This window comes from Brachyistius frenatus, unplaced genomic scaffold (assembly GCF_029030835.1).
Source record: "Brachyistius frenatus isolate BFR_SWC_R1_liver_20210118 unplaced genomic scaffold, ASM2903083v1 Contig_44, whole genome shotgun sequence".
NCBI lineage: Eukaryota > Metazoa > Chordata > Actinopteri > Embiotocidae > Brachyistius > Brachyistius frenatus.
In genome coordinates, this window is record NW_027210643.1 from 787,128 (window position 1) to 805,266 (window position 18,139).

General features: G+C 42.5%; 1 protein-coding gene across 2 annotated transcripts in view; it reads right to left on the reverse strand.

The window, feature by feature from the left end:
- disp1 (dispatched homolog 1 (Drosophila)) overlaps positions 1–18,049 on the reverse strand; it is a 389,371-nt gene extending 371,322 nt beyond the window's left edge. Inside the window, exons 1-3 of one of the 2 annotated variants that reach the window (XM_069703062.1) lie at positions 15,498–18,049; positions 14,532–14,903; positions 12,758–12,843 (exon numbers count right to left, since the gene is read on the reverse strand). The gene's annotated coding sequence lies outside the window, so the exon portion shown is untranslated. Of the gene's footprint in view, positions 1–12,757; positions 14,510–14,531; positions 14,904–15,497 lie in introns of those variants that run through there. The other variant, XM_069703060.1, reaches the window with a different exon arrangement.
- Positions 18,050–18,139: the final 90 nt, after the last annotated feature.

The window sequence follows — 18,139 nt, forward strand, 5'->3', positions numbered from 1 at the left end:
GCTATGCGAAGGTCTTTGTCGAGGGAAACAAAAGAAATGGATTGAGCTGCTCCGTCTCCTCCGTCCCTCCATCTATTTCTATCCACCCACCTCCACGCCGTGACCCAAACAACGGGCCCTCCGGGGGTCAGCGGTTTGGGCCCCAGCCAAGACTGCTCTGTTTCTCCCTCCCTGTGAGCACCTTCCCGCCCCATGGAGCCCTCTCTGGTTTGTGTCAGTCTAATTAACTGTTCCGTGGCAAGAAAGCAGATGGACAATTTTTACAGCACGTGGAGAGAAAAGGAAGGAGGACGAGGGAAGTCGAGTTGCAAAATGCACTCCGAAAATGTTCTCCTGGCCAGCGAGCCTGAGATATGCCTTACGTTTGCACATTTTTCCAATTTATCTCTTATTGAATTAAGGCTTCAGACTGCTGGACGCCTTTTTTAGGAGAACGCAGCAGAGGAAGAGGAGAATGACAGAGTGAGAGAGGGAGACCCATTTGTCGGAGGAAGGACGGATTCTGTGCCGGTGGAGGACGCGAGGTAATGTTCCTACGATGATGATGGGAGCTCAAACTACTTTGACGATGCATTCACAGTGACATCGCAATTAGTTCTTCTTCACGAAGCTTCACGTTACAGCCATGAAAGTTGAAATCAAGCCAACAGGAGTCATATTGTATTTTGTTTCCGGGGAGGCTGTGGCTCAGTAAGTAGAGTGGGTTGCACACTAATCGGAAGGTTGGTGGTGCAATCCCCAGCTCCTCCTGTCCACATGCCTAAGCATCCTTGAGCAAGACACCAAACCCTAAAAAAGAAATTGCTCCCAATGTACCATCAGTGTGTTGTAAGTCACTTTGGATAAAAGCATGAGCTAAATGAAATTAAATGTAATGTTTCCATGAGGGAACAATAAGCAAAGGATCAAATTTGGGATTTAGAAGAGATTTCTGTCATTTCATTTTTTCCATTCAAACATAATAGTTGGAGGCTGCAGGCATTAATAAAGTTCACGACTGAAATGAATCGTTTATGAAGAAGTGGCAGAGGAAGCGTGAGGTGCCAGATTCTTTATAGTGTGCCACGAATGCCAGTCGTTTTCCGGTGAAAGTAGTGCCATGGAACAGCAGCCATCAAGACAACAGAAGGCCGTAAATTAAAAACCGTGTTCGTGGCAAAGCACTTGTTGAATGTGCCGACGTCCAGCCAGCGATGACGGAGGCCAGATGAACGGTTTGCTCTGAAGGTGTCTGAACGGGCTGGCTCTCCGTCTGTGATCATAACGGTGCAGTTTTCCATCCCGGCTGCCTCTCGGCTCTGTCGCAGGACACATTCTCAGGTATTATGAGTCTCTACTGTGTCCCGGAGAAGCCAAATTGAACTGTGGTGACTGAGGGCAAACGGTTCAGTCGAATAATGTGGATATTGTGTGAGGACACTTGAGTAATGACAAAAGTTTCATAAAGACGGTCAGTTGGGATCGGACATTTTTTTTAGGATAGAAAAGATTTTTTGAAATGTTTTCCTGAACACTGCGTCATAGCGCCGCGAGGACCAATAAGTCAAACGGGCAGACGGGACACCCTTTTAAATTCCTAAATCTCAATCATTTCTTTCTTTGAGAATCGGCCAGCATGGGAGATTAGTCACACTCCTTTTTTTTTCTTCATGTGCATTGGTTTAATATCTTGGTGATTTGCCATGAGGTGAACTGCATCCAGGAGCACTGGCACAGTCGGAGGCTTGTCAGTAATGATTAAGCGGTGTGGTGCAATTTGGTGTGAAGCATTAAGGGAATTTGGACTTGTGCTGTCCGTCAGCTCTAAGAAGGTCAATGGTGCACTGTGTGAGCTGCAGCTGCGTCCTGAATCATTTTTCAACTCTGACCAAACTCCAGTGAGTCGCCCTAGTTTATAGGACCACATGCTGACTATGCTACTTTCTTTACCTTAAAGTATGGAAAAGTACGATTTCATATATTTCTTGTGCTCCATGCATATAAAAGGTGTAAACAGGAGCACCGACGTGTCAGTATGGGCCATGAAAAGAATCAGATACATCTTCCGTAAGAGGGCCGATCATAATGTTGCCAAACTGTTCCTGTTCCACAGCGGCTGAGCACAGTGATGTGGAACAGGAGCAGCGGGAAGCCACGACCTTTGTGAGTAAATATTCCACGTCAGGTCGCTCGATGAACATCACGTGTTTTCATGTCCAGTGGCACTCGCTTAACTTTAAGCCTTCAAGAACACCGAGATCATCTGCTGTTGGTTTATTGGAGGTTCCCAGCAAACAGCTGAAAGAAAATTGGGGATTCAGCTTTTGGTCAGCTAAGCTCCAAAGCTGTGGAACAAACTACCTGTTAGATATCAGGGAAGCTGCTCAGTTAATACTTTCAAAAGAAAGCTCAAAACATATCTCTTGACTTTAGCCTTTAACTAGCTACTCTTGAAGCTCTCTTGCACTTGCCAGCACTTGAACAAACACACCTTTAAAATGCATATTGCTTATTTTATATTTTAACTCTATTTGTGTTTAATTTAATGCATTTTATCTGTTCTTATGCATTGCATCTCTATGTTTTTATATCTGTTTTTATGTGAAACACTACATGTAATTATCTTGCTGTAAAGCACTTTGAGCTGCATTTCTAGTATGAAAGATGCTTTACAAATAAAGTTTATTATTATTATCATCATTAGTATTTCACATTTGCAGCAAGTAAAAAAAAAAAAAAAAAAATTATAATTCTGTGTAAACTCAATGAATCGGCAAATAGGCTCCTAGTTTGGTCAGACAACTACGTTTTCACGCGGTCATTCATGGTCCCAACACGATTCAACCTGATGACTTTGTGATCCTCTCACGTGATCCTCAAGGTCTACAACCGAACACCTGTGGAGCTAAAGACGTTTCTATTGTAGCCTCTCAGCTGTGCTGTGTGATTGATGCTGATTCTCAAAGACGAGCATGCAAAGACACTAAACTAAAGATGGAGAACAAAGTCAGCGTATACCTGGTTAACGTGCTGACATTCAGCTCGAAGCAGCATGAGAGAGCCGCCAAAGTGATTCTTGATACTGAATGTTGGCAAACACACCAGCCGGGACCGGTCACAAATCAGCCAGCGGGATGGCGTGTTGTTTTTAAACCCCGTCCAAAAGCATGCCGTGTCCTGTACCTATTGTTAAGCCAGCTGGCAGCACCCGTGTTTGTCCATCAAAATAATTGGTCTGACAAAACATTGATCCAATCAGATATGCCAAAGTCAACTAAATTCTGAATGCAGCCAGTAAGACATGCCATTACTTGAGCTCGGAGAAGCCGGAGCGTCACACTTCTCCTTTCTTTTTCTTTTTTTCTCCCCGTTTCACTTCTCTCCCTTTTTTCTTTGTATCCCTCGTGGTATCATTAGAACTGCGCCAACCGGACTGGAACAAAGCTCTTGAGGTTATTGAAACTATAAAATCCAACCAGAAATCGCTTCCTCTATCAATAAAATCTTTTAAAAAAAAGACAACAACAGAATAAGAAACTTCAAGTGAAGTGAAGTGTTTAGCTAAAAAAGATCAAATACTTTGCGTGAAAACAAGAAACTCTTCTGGAAATTGAAGGTTAGGTGTTGAGAGGTCCTGAGATGCAGCACTGAGATACGTATCCCATATGTCCGGCATTACTCTGCATTGGCTGACACTGTTTCCTATGTATGGGGGCGAGCCCTTTCAACCAGCCAACACCGACTTCGGAGCACCTTTACCATATCCTTTACGCAGTGTGAGGAACAGGAAGGAGGTGGGAGTCACGGCGAGGGAAGGAAACATGAGAAACAGCGAAGAGGGATAGAAAAGAAGGGAGCAGGTGGAGGTGGAAATGATTCAACAGGGCTCGGATCTGGACAGTCAGGACCTCCGTTTCTTTGTTTCCTTCGTTTCTCATCTCTAATGCAACAACAAGTCTTTTCTTTCTGTGATACTGCTCGTACAAACCCAATGTGACATTGTTTTTGCTCCTTTTACTAATATTCATTCAAGGTGAAGGTGACGTTGTCCAGTCATTTAACTATCCACCCTTTTGATCAGCGCCAAATACGAAGGACAATGAAATGATGTCGTGCAGAGGTGGTTGAGAAGTGAGGGAAAGCTCGTCTGAGTGATTGAATTGCTTTAACTCTGCCTCACAATGACACATCATGGCGTGGTCGACGTGGTTTTGAACTCTTTTACCAAGTACCTCTATTAAGTTTCTTCATGCAGCCACTGTGTTTTTCAGAGTCATTTCGGTCTACTTGATTACGACCGCAATTTCCTTGAGGAAATGATGATGATCCTCAAAGGGAGAACACATGCAGAGGGAAATGGGTCGAAATGATTTGAAATGTACCGAGAGTCTAAACCAAGCGGCAACCAGCAATGACGTCACCCGGTCGGTTTGTTCAGAAGCCTCAAGTTCAGATTTTGGCCGTCGCCATCTTCATCATTCGGAACGGTTTGGAGCAGGAAGTGACCATATTTGGACGAGCTGGGGAGGGGAGCGAACGGTGGATGTGACTCGATCTGATTGGAAAGCTGACGATACTACGTTCCGCCCACCGATAGCTGTAACCTGACTGCACCACAGGCCTGTCAATCAAACAGACAGATAACTTCTTAGAAATTTTATTGACTGAGAATTTTATGAGACTAATTGAATGGGAGTCTATGGAGCCGGAGGCTTTTTGAAGCCAACCTCTAGTGGCACTCGGTGGAATTGTAGGTTAAGGCACTTACACATCAGCCTTGTTTTTAAGACCGGAAACTACGTCCACTTTTATATGCAGTCTATTCCCTGGACAGGTCACCTGTCCATCACATGGCCAACCATTAACACCTACAGTCAATGAACTAGCATCAACCAAACTAACATGCGTCTCTTTGGACTGTGAGAAGAAGTCAAAAACCTGAGCAGGCACAACTTAAAAAGATCTTCATCTTCAATATTACAAACATTTAAATGTGCTCCTGTGCACATTTAAGTGGTCAGCTTTCTACTGGCTGGCTATGCTTTGCAAATAAAATGTCGGAATTCCTCAGAACTTACGCAAAACAGTTTGTAGACCAGTGGCTGCAAAATGTATGCAACCATGTAAATGCTTTAATAGACTTGGTTATCTGTTCTAGTTTGGCTGTTGTTGTTTTTTTCTATTAGAATAGTGTTTTTCGGTGATCTTTTATTAATTGTGATTCAATAAAATGCATTACTTTTAGTTAAACCCTCACGTGTGCGTCCTCATTTGCTCAGAGCCATCAAATACAGTCGACCTTAATAATAATTCAAAGTGGGAAATAGTGATGAGCACTTTACCTGCTTTAAATTGTGGCCATATGTGGCTTTTTTTGTGGACTATTATGATTAAACTGGAGCATTGTAATAAACCAAAAACAGCGTATTTGAAGTTTAGGTACTGAGGAGTTCATCGGGTAGCATTCAGCTGATAAAGTGGTTAAAAGTGTTGTCGGATCCTTTGGTTTCTTTACATTTAAAAGAAGATCAATGTGATGCTTTTAGTAGCAAGCGCTTGGACAATGTGCATCAGAACGTTTATATCCGTCAGGAACGATGATGATGATGATTATGACCTCCCCCTGACATTCCTGCGTATAATGTTTTGATGTGCCACCTGAGTCTCTCTACACACTTCAGTTCGGACACCTTGATTCACTAAATTAGACAACACTCTACCTCGTGATAACCACGCCGGCCCTCCGTGTTTCCCCCAACAAGCTCCCCATTTATTAAAACCTCGAGCTGCGTTCTGCATTCAGGCCCCGAGTGCGGCTGGTTCGGAGGTAACTGAGCCCATGACTGCGAGGCGTACGAGCCAAATACGATTCGACAAGGCCCAGAGCTCCGGGGTCATGCCACAGCAAGGAACATGTGTCCCTGGGAGAGAAAGGCCTCGCCGCTCCCTCAGCCGGTCCACATTCTCCAGTTTGTGCAACAAATCCTAATGAGGCTGCTCTCTGTGGGGGGAAGCAGGGCCCTGTCTGTGGGGATTTGTCTGAGGAGCTGCACAACCGAGGAAAGATGCAGTGAAGCAACACACATGCTTACCGTCTCCCTCCAACACGCACAAAAACAAAGACAGATGAGGTGGGGGAAGCCAAAGGGTGTTTCTGCAGGCCAAGGCATGGCAGTGGAATAAAACTGCGTCTTCACAAAGACCGAAGGTATGAAATATTGAAAAGCAAACACAGTCTGACATGTGACTGATGGCCTGTGATAAAGTATCTGTTTGGTTAAGCTACTGGCAGTAAGTAAGGAGAACACAACTCAATACCCCAACATGAGGCAGAGCACTGAGTGTGTGTGCAGTTTTAAGATTTATGTTCGACTCAAATAAAACCTGGATTTTATTGCTGCATCAATAAATATGCAAAGTTTTGCAATGAGTGTAATGACCATCTAAGTTCAGGGATCTTTAAAAAAAACAACAACTCTGGAATAATATCCATCTTTGACAAAAACATAGAGAACATTAGTTTCAAAAATCAAATACTGCAAAGTTTCCATCTGTGCTTGATATTCCGACAAACTCAATACAGACCGACAGAACTTACTGAGACGAGACAGCAGGACGGAAACGGCCGACGTTCAAAGACATTCCCGTGTTCCTGATGTGTCTTTGGGGTCAGTCCACCTGAACCGCATTAATTCGGTCTCCCTCCCTGTGCCCCTTCCTTTTCCCCAGGACAATTGCGAGGGTGAAGCTTTGTAGCAAAGCTCAGTCTGAAAGTCAGATTGTCGTATATTACAATGATACACTCTGACAACTCTATTGACCGCAGTCAACTTTATATTTTTTCATTTTCTCACCCGAGAGGGGGAGAATAAAATAGTGGCACTAATACGCAACACCTGTTCCCGTTCGGCATCCGTCAGTATATCAAATATACAAACAGTGACAGCTGTGGTGCCGGCGGTGATCTGCTGAGGCTCCAGGACCGACTGATGCACAAAGACAGAGACACTTCTTCCCACACGGGGCCCTCTCCAGGCCAAAGAGCTGAAAACAGAGTGCAGTGGCCAGAGCCTGTAATATTTCACATATGCTTTTTTGAGGAGCACCATGCGCTATCGATTTCTTTAATCTGAAGGCCGGGAACTAAAAGGAAAAAAGGGTCTATCGGGCGGCCTGCTTTCAGTTACGTCCATAAGCGACACCGAGATAGGAGCTGATGTGATGGATGGTCTGCGAGATGCCATGATAGGATCCATGCCTCTTTCTGCTGCTTGGCTTGAGTTAGCCTGGGGGGGAGATCATAGATGCCAGACACACCCATGACTGAAGTCCAGCATCCAATTAAATAGGGAGGGTTAATCAAGAGTAGAGGCATCCGGTTTGAGCATCAAGTATCTGCCTTTGTACTCATGCCTCAGTGGCTGTAAAATCATCCAGTGATCATGATAACTGTGGAACAGGGTTCAAAAAGTGGTTAAATGAGGGCTGGAGATGACGGAAAGGACAGCAGCAAAAGTCTGCACCCAAATGCGGTGCAAATGTTAACATACATTTTTGAGAACTGGCAAAGGAAAATGTGAATTATTCCAAATGTTCCATCCGCTACTGGGAATATTAACGGCCTGGTGATTAAGATAAACAGTTGCTGGCGATAACTTTTCCAGTATTGCTGAAGAGGAGAGCACAACGAGTGATGTAACTAACAGAGTCAAACACAAGAGAATCATGAAAAACAATGCTGAAATCACTGGATATATGTTCCTCTCTGTTAATTTAATGTATTTATTTCCGAGGACATCATCACATCGCAAGTCACTGGCTTCATGTTTGTCACGCTTGTATCGATACGTCAATGTTTCCACCTCACGCAAGCCTACAAATATATTGCTATCGTTCTGTTTTTCCACCTTTTTTTGTATGTGCAAATGAGTGTAAAAATGCAGAAAATTAAAGTTATATAATCAGAGGATTCGTTGTTCTGTTAGAAGAGATGAAAGTGGAGGCAGACGGAGCCTTCATGCTGAATTTCCTCTAAATTTTCTCAAAATTCATGTGTGTGTGTGTGTGTGTGTGTGTGTGTGTGTGTGTGTGTGTGTGTGTGTGTGTGTGTGTGTGTGTGTGTGTGTGTGTGTGTAATGGAGGAAGGTCGTAGATAAATGAGTAGTCAAACAAACTATTTTAGAAAATTATCACATTAAATTTAGAAAGAAAAACAAAACATCATCAGTTGGTGTCGAGTCCTTTGTTCTCACTTCCTGCATTTTAAGCCAAATATGACAAATAAGGACACACAAGACGCTACCATGAAACACTCCTCTTTTCCCTTGCTTTGTTTTTTTATTTACTGCTTTTGGCATCTCCATCATTGTTTATCCTTGATTTAATAACTGGAAGATTGAATTCAAATCAGGACAAGCTGGTTTCAATTTTAACTGCAATACCATGAGTGATTATATCTCATTTCTCATGAAATCAAATTTCACAGTAGTGGAAGTTACAATAAATGTATTAGAACATAACGTAAATTATTTACAGGTTTCCTTTTTATGTGGAAGGAACTGAAGTTAAGCAAGCATCCACAAAATTAGTCACATGCAGCAAAGTCTGTTTCAAACTATTCTGTAGACTGTACGTAACTTTAAAAGCTGAAGGGGAGTTTTAGGTAACCTCTGCAGAATTTTTTGGGGGTTGAGATTTCGACGTGTCCAAATATGATCGAAAGCTCCAAGAACAGTCACTAAATGGACTGTAGGAGATTGTATTGGAACCGACTGATGTATTGCTGGGAGCTGCTCATAGACTGTATATAAAAGTGGACGTAGCTTCTGGGTCTGAAACATGAGGCCGGCTGCTTTGAGCTGCAATACCACCGAGTGACGGCTGTTCACTAACCGACGGGTGACGTCACTGATGGTTGCTGCTTGGAGCTGCTATAATAAACTGATTAAATAAATTAATTCACATCACCTTCTTATGCGGCATTCACTGACTTCAGTCAGCACTTCTCACTTTTTGGCGATCATTGATTCTTTACCTTTTGGCTGACTGATTGTTACTGAGCGGAAGAACTCAATTTGGTGGTGTGTTCACAACCTCTCTTTGCACAATTGTTCTTCAACACCAAACTGGTTAGCCTATTTGTGATTCCCACAGACGAGTCGGTCTGCTCTCCGAGGCCAAGACTAAAATTTTGAAATTGGAACTCTGGGTTGGATTTCATCCCTAGTGAAAGCAAAATATTTATCTCAGATAAATCTAAATCCATGTCCCTGACAGGCCTGATGGCACAAAGTCTCCGTCTCATCAGAACTGGAGAAGCATCTCGGTCTCTCAGATATCTTCAGTGGATCTGGCCCGCCGGCCTGTCAGCACCCAAGAGACACAAATCCACACTGTGTAGCAGTTAGAAGTCTCCACAGAGACAGACGGAGGATTAGGCATGCTGGAGCCACGGGGGTCCGCAAGATCCACCAGCGTCACCATCCTTCAGCACGACATCAAAGAGGGCAGTGAGCGAGTTTGAAATATAGGCAGCAAGTGTGCGGTGGCACCCGGCTCCCAGCCCGATTAACCCCGGTGCCACGCCGGGGAGGAAAAGCAGAGGACACGGCTCGGAGCTCGGCGAGATAAATTACAATACCAACGATTGCACAAAAGGACAAAAGGTCACTGACGTCTTCGAGGCATTTGATGGCTCAATCCCTCAACTGCAACTCCAATCTGTGGAAAACACACAGCAGGTTTAACCTCTGCCATATCATTTGTATTACAACGACTTGATAGTGAAATGGAGCCGACCTGCGACCACCTGTCTCCCCACCGCTGCTTCTGTCTGTTATCCCGGAGCGATTTAAGTAGTGCATTTAAAGAAGATAGTCACATGACTCATTAGGGTCGATCATTTTTTTCATTTATCATACAACAAGTGGTTCCGACCGAGCGATCTGATTGGTCAACCGAACATTTGGAACGAGCTCAACTCAGCATGACGTCACACCCTGCTCATCACCAGAAAATATCACTCCGCCTCCTCAATGGGAATATTTAATTAGAATTGAATTTCATATAATATGCAATATACTGTTGTTTTTACTTGTTATAGGTCTATCAAATGTGACCCATTTGATGAAATCGGGTCCCTTTTGGTCTTTATTTGTCACTCTGAGCAGCTGTACCGTAACACCACGGATAAAATCCTAGCGGCAGCTAGCTTGACCGGTTTGGTTTTAACACATGACACGGTGATAAAATCTTAAAAATTTGTGACTCCATCGATATCTTTTTTTCAGCGGATATCTTAGTTACAACAAGATTGAGCGAGCTGAGCAGTTCAGTGTTTCTATGTGATGTATTTATTCAGTTTGAGAAATGATCTCAAGAAAGCTATAAAAAAAAAAAAGAAGACTAGAAATCGTCTGTTGCTAGGTGGTTGCTAAGGGTCTGACTACTTCCTGGAGTGGTAAACATTGCGTACATTACATAAGAGTCTACTGACTCGACTGATTGTTTTCCCGTTCTTAGTCATACCCCATTTATTGCCAAGGAAACGGTAACCAAACGAACAAAACGTTTTATATTTTGAGAGCAAATTGCCCCACAATATAAATTCATTTTGATTACATATTTTATTTAGTTGGTAAGTCATTGTATAATCGCAATGTTATTGCGGTGGATCAAAATATTTGATCAGCAATAATATTGCTTAATTAATCCACGATGCTAAAATATCGGTACGTGACTTCCTGAGAGACAAGTCTTTTATTTACCGACACTGTTTCCAATTTTCACAAACTTTTATATATGTTGGTGCATGAGCTCACTTTTCCTTTACTGTCAGTGCTCAGGGAAGATTTCCTTCAACTAAACGCCTGTGGTTCCTACTAGGAAAGATCACAGCATATTATCAGCAGATGGACAAAAGATGATTCAGACCAGGCTGTTAGAGCTCAGATGACACGTGGGATTCATCGTGAGGCAACGGAGATGAATACTGGTGTTGTTAGCAGAAGGTGACGGCGGTAAACAGAACAAAAGAGCACAAAGAAACACTGACAACACAACAGATGCTGATGCAGAAAATAGAAACTCTGTTAACCAATACTGGCAAAATGACCAAGAGACAGGGCTGCTTTCACAAAGAGGATGTATTCTGTTGCCTGCTGCAGACAAATCAGGGCTAAAGAGCAAATGGAGGCGTCAGAAATCATAAACAAAAGTCTGGATTCAGCCATTAATTTTACAAAGATGGCATAAAGACTGATTTAGAAACAGAAGGATTAGCTTACAAAAGCTATGTTAAAAAAAAAAATCTTGCCCAGATGCAGATGGAGGCCAAAACGAGATGGCAGGCAGCTGCTACAGCCAGCTGTCCGGAGCCAGTTGTTCAAGAGGGCTGAGAGGCCAGGATGCAAGGATTCAGAGACATTTGGGGGCGCGGGTGGGAGGGGGGCGGGTTGATATAATAAGCAGACAGAGAAGGTGAGGGCTGACAGAGAGAGAGGAAAGTGGAGAAAAAAAACGGGATACACTCAAAGAAGCAGATTGTAAAGTGGGACGACTTCTTCAAGTTTAAAATTTCTTTTCAAACTGTAGAACGGGTCCAAGACGTGAACAGCATTTGAAGAACTCAGACAATACTTCAAAAAGACAAACCACTGATGTACTGTATACGAAATAATACCTCAATGATTGCTAAAAAGAAACACACACAAGTTCATCACATTAAGCTACAGCCCCAAAAACAAATCTCTGTAGAACTTAATTTAATACATAAATGTTTCTCCTGTTGTTACAACAGAGCTTCATCACTACATATTAATAAGAAAAATGTTTCAGAAAGAATACATGCCACTCATAACTGGTGTATATAAACATCTGTATTATCTGGGTGTTCCCACAGTGCAACAGAGTAGTGATTCTATTTATTTGAATGCTGCTGATGGCACATGCAAGCTGAAAAATGAAAGGTATCACCGTCCCAGCATCCTTTCTTACTGTCATCACAATGCAGAAAACAGTGCAGATGACTCTCAGGCATCAATATTATCGTCATATTTAGTCTTGCACGATGCCATGTATCCAGATAACTCATATGGGTATCAGAAGTGCAATTTAGATATTGAATAAAAGACATCAGAGACATTCCTACGCCCATTTGCCACTCATTTTCAGATTTTCGTTGATATTTTGTGTTAAAAGCCGGAACGGTGTTTGAAGGTAACGTCCAGAAGACGAAGGAAACTTTCCTTTTCAGACATGAAGTCACAACAGGACGTCCCACAGGAAACCCTGAGTACAGGGGGGGACGTGGGGAATAACAAGCATTAGAGGGACCCCTAGTGGCCGATTCTGAAGCATGCAAGCAGCAACAAGGAGGACGCGGAAGCATCATACAGAGAGAGACATGAGGAGAGAAAAAGCCTAGCTTGAGGCCATGCAGTGGTTTGGCACTGCTAATCCTCAAGCACCAGCAGTACAACTCAGGTAACACACTTTGATCAGGTTTAAATGCAAACATAGACAAGTTAATCTGGTAACGACCGATGTGTGAAGCCTCTTTGATGGTGATGATTTTTTTATTTTTTTATTTTATACACTTTATTAATCCCCGAGGGGAAATTTCTTCACTACAGCAGGGGGGCTCTCAGGGGGGAGATGCTGCAGCAGGCTGCCACTAGCGCGGCGCCAGGTAACCTGACCTGAGGTGCATGTTTTTGGATGGTGATGGAGAGGGAGGGGGGGGTCCTGCATGTGCTGCGTGAGTGTATGAGACACTTACTGCGAATCCTTGGGACGAGCGTTCTGTTTGTCTTCTTGTATCTGACGGCAACGAGATGATCTCAACCTGGCCGCCTCCGAGAAACTCTGATAAGAGAAAAAGTATGAACACATCAATCAGACAGTGAGCACAACTTCCCAGCACAGTGAGCATAAATCTCTGACATCGCTTTATCTGCTATTTATCACATTTCTTTTAAAGGCGGGCCAGTGATGAGGAACGGGAGAGAAGAAACCCTTCAGAATAAAATATAAACGATGAGCCGGAACGACGTCATCCAGCCGTCCTCGATGGAGTCACTTGTACTTACCGAAGGTGTCCACACATTTCCCACCGTGACAGTTCTCATTGCTGACATGACTGAACCAGCTGTCCATAAATCATAAAGTAATGCCATCTCCAACATCAACCAGGAGGGACACTCGATATTATGTTGAAGTGCAAAAAGAAGCTTCTTTCCGACCAAGTCCGGCCTTCAGTGAAAGGCATTTAGATAAGAATTAAAGATTAAATAGAAAATAAAAAATCCAGTGTAAAAGTTACAGTAAGAAATGAGTGATTGTTTGATTTAATGAAAGGCTGTGACAACTAGAAGTCTTGCCTTGATTTAAAAGAAGCGAGTTGTAGATCTCTGGGAGTTTGTTCCAGATATGCGACGTATCTCGGACCACCTGTAGCTCTATTTATTCTGGGCAACACGCCGCAGTAAAGATCCTTCTACTTTTTCCACCATTGAGCGTGAATGAGGTGAGGACTTGTTTGGTGGTACTGTACACTCCAAAAAGGGAAAGTAAAAAGCTTAATTTTTTTTTACTTGATAAAAAGGTTATGGGGCTTTTCATGTTATGTTGACTGTCATGTTATTTTCACTGAAGCGCTATCGGGGTTACATACAGTGTGCCGTCTCTGCTGGAAGCTTTGAAATCAACAACCATATTTGGTACCGGAGCGTATTTGATCAATTTTGAGGGTTCAGGACTGTTTAAAAGACTTATTTCATGGATTTAAAGAAAACAATTGGATATGGGACGATAATAAATATTATTATGGAGGTGAATCATGAGTCATGGTAGACTTGCTCTTAGACTACAAAAAGATTGATTGGGCTGTCAAAGGTTGATAAAGTGGTGAACAGATGATTGCATAAGGAACATAAAAGGACACTGAAAAGTCCATGTTCAGTTGAGCAACTTGTCTGCTCAAACATTTTCAGGAGTGATTGGCACAGTCCCAGTTTGGACACTTCCGGGTGAGAAAGACAACACAAGTGTCCTCATCTGGTTTTACAAAGGATGCTGGATCAGGCAAACGAGTGACGCTAAAATGTTCCAAACATTAAGAGTTACTCGAGCTGTTACCATTTATTCGCACTAATTAACCGAACCACAGGCTCGCAGAGATGTTAAAGTAAAAGGCTTCCTGGGGAGTTTTATTCATGTTAATTCGAGGCTACAACATTGTAAGGTTATCATCGTAGCTTCGGCCTCATGTCACATCACAGCTGACCCGATCAGCTCGCAAGCTAGCGTTGAAGCACACTCGGGCATGAAAACACGTCCCGTTCAGACAAAGACTCCCTCTTCCTCCCTGCCGGCCCCCAACTCTGCGTTTTAGCTGTATTTATTTGAGCACCGGGACAACACAAATCACAGCACCGGTGTTTTTGCCCTCACCGAACTAGCTAAGTTCACGTTAGCTAGCTCGGCTAACGTCGCTGACCAAAACAGCTGGCCGAACCTCTGTTGGCTTCCTCGCGACCGAGCTGCATACTCACACGAGCACCTCCGCGGTGTGGAGGCACAGCGTGGGGGGGAGGGAGGGGTGGTGGTGGGGGGGGGAACTTAAAAAGGCGATTAGAAAAAGTATTCCCGGTCTTCTACTTTAGTTTCTGCCGGCGGCTGATGGATCCACTATCCCAGCATCAGACCATGTCGGGCGGGCAGCTGCGCACTGAGGTCCGGGTTGAGCTCCGCAGCCATGAGGAGGCTCCTGGAAGAGTGTAGGGAACTCGGGAGGGCACTAGGAGGGGACCTTCAGCCTCGTATCTCCTAGTAGGCTCTGTGGTGGTCAAGTATTTTTACATTATTTTCATCGAGACAAGTCGTTTTTCTTGTGTTAGCATCCTGCCATACTTATATTAAGGGTCCTGGAAAAAATAATAACAATAAGATAAACATTTAGTTGGGTGCCAATAGCACAGTAGACCAATATTATCATTGGAATAATAATAATAATAATGTCTAACACATGGCAGGGAAATACATAATTGGCATACATCATTATTTCTCAGCATCCCTTCTTCCTTCTTAACTTTTGAGGGTAAAGCAAACAAATTAAATAGGTCTAAATATTGGATAAAATAATATCTACTTTTAATTAAAAAAATATGCAGTTTTGGAACAATTAAATACAGATAAATAAAGTTACATAAGCATTGACTCAAAACCATAAGTGGTGGAAAGTGGTATATGTATGAGAACCATCTTCATCTTCATAAAGCCATACTGAAATTCTTACTTAAGTTGCTTAACCTAAATCACACTGAGGTCACCCTGAGTATCCCCATGAATCTACAATGTTTACCAGACATCAATGAAATCATCCCACTTACACTACTGTTAATATACTCCAAACATTGGAATGAGACTAAATGGGGAAGTCGGAAGGTCGTGGCTTCCCTCTGTTGCTCAAAAGACGATTACATAGCTGCACATCAGGGTCAGCACATAAATACTTTTACCTCTTCTTGCCTGCTGCAAATTATGCTTTGGCTGGGGTGATTCGATTTGCCTCCAGCAGCTGAGGTCTTGTTTACACTGTGTTTCACAGCTGCATCTGACTCATAACAATGTCATGCAGGGTCACATTATCAACTCGGGCCATGGAAATCTAACTGAAATGATAAAAGAGAGAGAAATATTATACACACCTATATACGGTGCACACCATGAAGGCCTGTGTTGTTGATAAGATAAAAAAGGAAAAAAAATAAAAAAATTTGGAGCAAGCATTGTTATTGGGAAAACACTACATCCTGTAAAACTTTTGTGTTTGTGCAAATGTACGTCGTATACGAAGGTACACAGAGGTGCACATTTCAACGAATGTCAGCAGGTATGAGGTGTACCTAATGAAGGCATAGTTCCATGTAGCCGGGTCGGTGTCAGTGAACCAGCACAGATAATGCAAAGGTCCTGAAAGTGAAAATATCTGTCGACAAATAAACTTTTATCTGCTTGTAAACACACCGTCTTCAGGTAAAACACAGAAGAAGCACACTGGAATGTTTCTCAAACTACAATGAATTATAAAACAAATTACAACAGTAATGTTTTTAAAAAGTCAACCAAATTAGATTTATTTTATGTATGTGCCATTTATCTTGCTTTTCCAAACTTCCCCTACCATTTGCCAAGATTTAAAATTGCATTTGTTGCAACCTTATTTCATTTGGGAAGGTTTAGAGCTAAGAGCTAAGATCACGTTAATGAATGTGTTGAATGATGTTCAATGAGATATTCTGGTGCTCCAACAAGCACCCTAATTTTAATCACACAACAGTGGTTATACTCTAAATTAAGAATTCAAAGGACAAAGTGATCATTGTGAGCACTTGAAAGGATGGAAAAAAACTCCAATTGTCTATGGTTGGTGGAAAAGAATGTGGTTTCACAACTGCCACAGCAGGGATGTAACAAATTTAGCTTCCTTAGCTGGAGGACATGAGAAATCCACACAAAAATCATTTCACTCAGCAGGCCTCCAAAACATCAATATGTAAAATGCATGTTTCAGATATTCACAAAGAAATACTTTTTAACTTTGTTCGCTGAGAGGATTTTGCTGAAAATCCCCCAAAATGTACTTATTTTTATAAATCCATTCAGACAGACAAAAAAAACCACAATGACAAGTACACTCTGACTTGATTGTGTCTAATTTTAAACAGTAGTTGTCACATGGGGGCAGTACGACTACCAGACTGTATGTTGAACACAGATTCTGCAAAGCAGCATCACACCTCATTTAAAAAAAAACCTGTTCTCCTCTAAGGGAACACTATAGCGCATCACATATACTGTAAATCTAGAACCATAGGCACCTTCCGTGAGCGCTGTGAATCCATTATGCATTATTCATGATTGTTAAGTCACAGACAACTGCTTTAACAGCATTAATATTCATCATGTCCTATAGTGCAACACAAATGTTTCAAATTGCATCAGACTCCTTAACACCTCCACAGTGGCAGATTAAACTGTCTCGTTCAAAAACACTTTACTAAAAGGGGAGCAGAGCACTTGTCGTTGGCTTTGCCCTGCTCTGATTTTCCCAGCACGACCTCCGGATCAAACTGCGTGTTTCAAGAGTATCATCTATAGCATTCTGCCTGACACCAGCTGCGCTCTCCTACCTGTTAGTTTGACAGCTGGTTTTCAAATAAAGCGTCTATTTTACGACACGTCTTTGAATAAAACGGTGCGTCACATAACAAAATAGCATAACGCTGTAACAAAACGGCCAACAGAGTGTCACTGAGCTTGCTGTTCTGCAGGATAGGGAGAATGAAGAGTGCAACAACACTGCAGAGGCAAAGCAGGTGCAGGCTGAAATGAAGCAGAAACAGCACAGCAAAAAAATATAAATGTTTACTTAAATGGGCCGTGTTTTTCAGTCGGAGTGTCTAATTGATGTGCATGCTGAGATAGCCACCTGGATCCATTTCCAACCCCCGATTTAAACCTCTTTTAATTTCTTCCCATTGCTGACCTTCTTCCTCCCGAAACGGCTGAGTAAACAGATTTGTCTCATGCATGCACTAAAAATATGTATAGGCCCGTAAGTTTGCAAGGTCTGTGACGTAATTTCAACTTTTTTCTTTATTGTAATTCAATTTATGGAAAGGCCTTTGGAGATGGTGACATAGGTGTATGATTGTTTAGAAGTTTCAAATAATCAATATCCAAGGCTAGACTAACCCTCTGTGGGACCTCAGGGCCCAAAATGAGCTGTGGGTCCCACTGACACCTCCATTTCCCCCACTCTCCAAGTACAAAGTGGGCACAGGTAGGTGCGCAGCTTTTGGTTACTTGATTATGTAAGACTTCATTAGGAATAGACACCACGTAAACACAATATTAACGACATAATAATAAAAACTAGATATTAGGATAAAAGATTATGTAATAATACAAGTGTCGCTTAAGACTTAGACTTTATTAATCCCACAGTGGGGAAATTTAGTCGTCACAGCAGCAAAGAAACACAAAAAGGTGCACACAATTAGAGCAATGAATAAATACACACACACACACAAACTATATACACAAAAACCAACCTCCAAGTAAAACCAAATAAAATAAAAGACCCAGGTCATTTCAG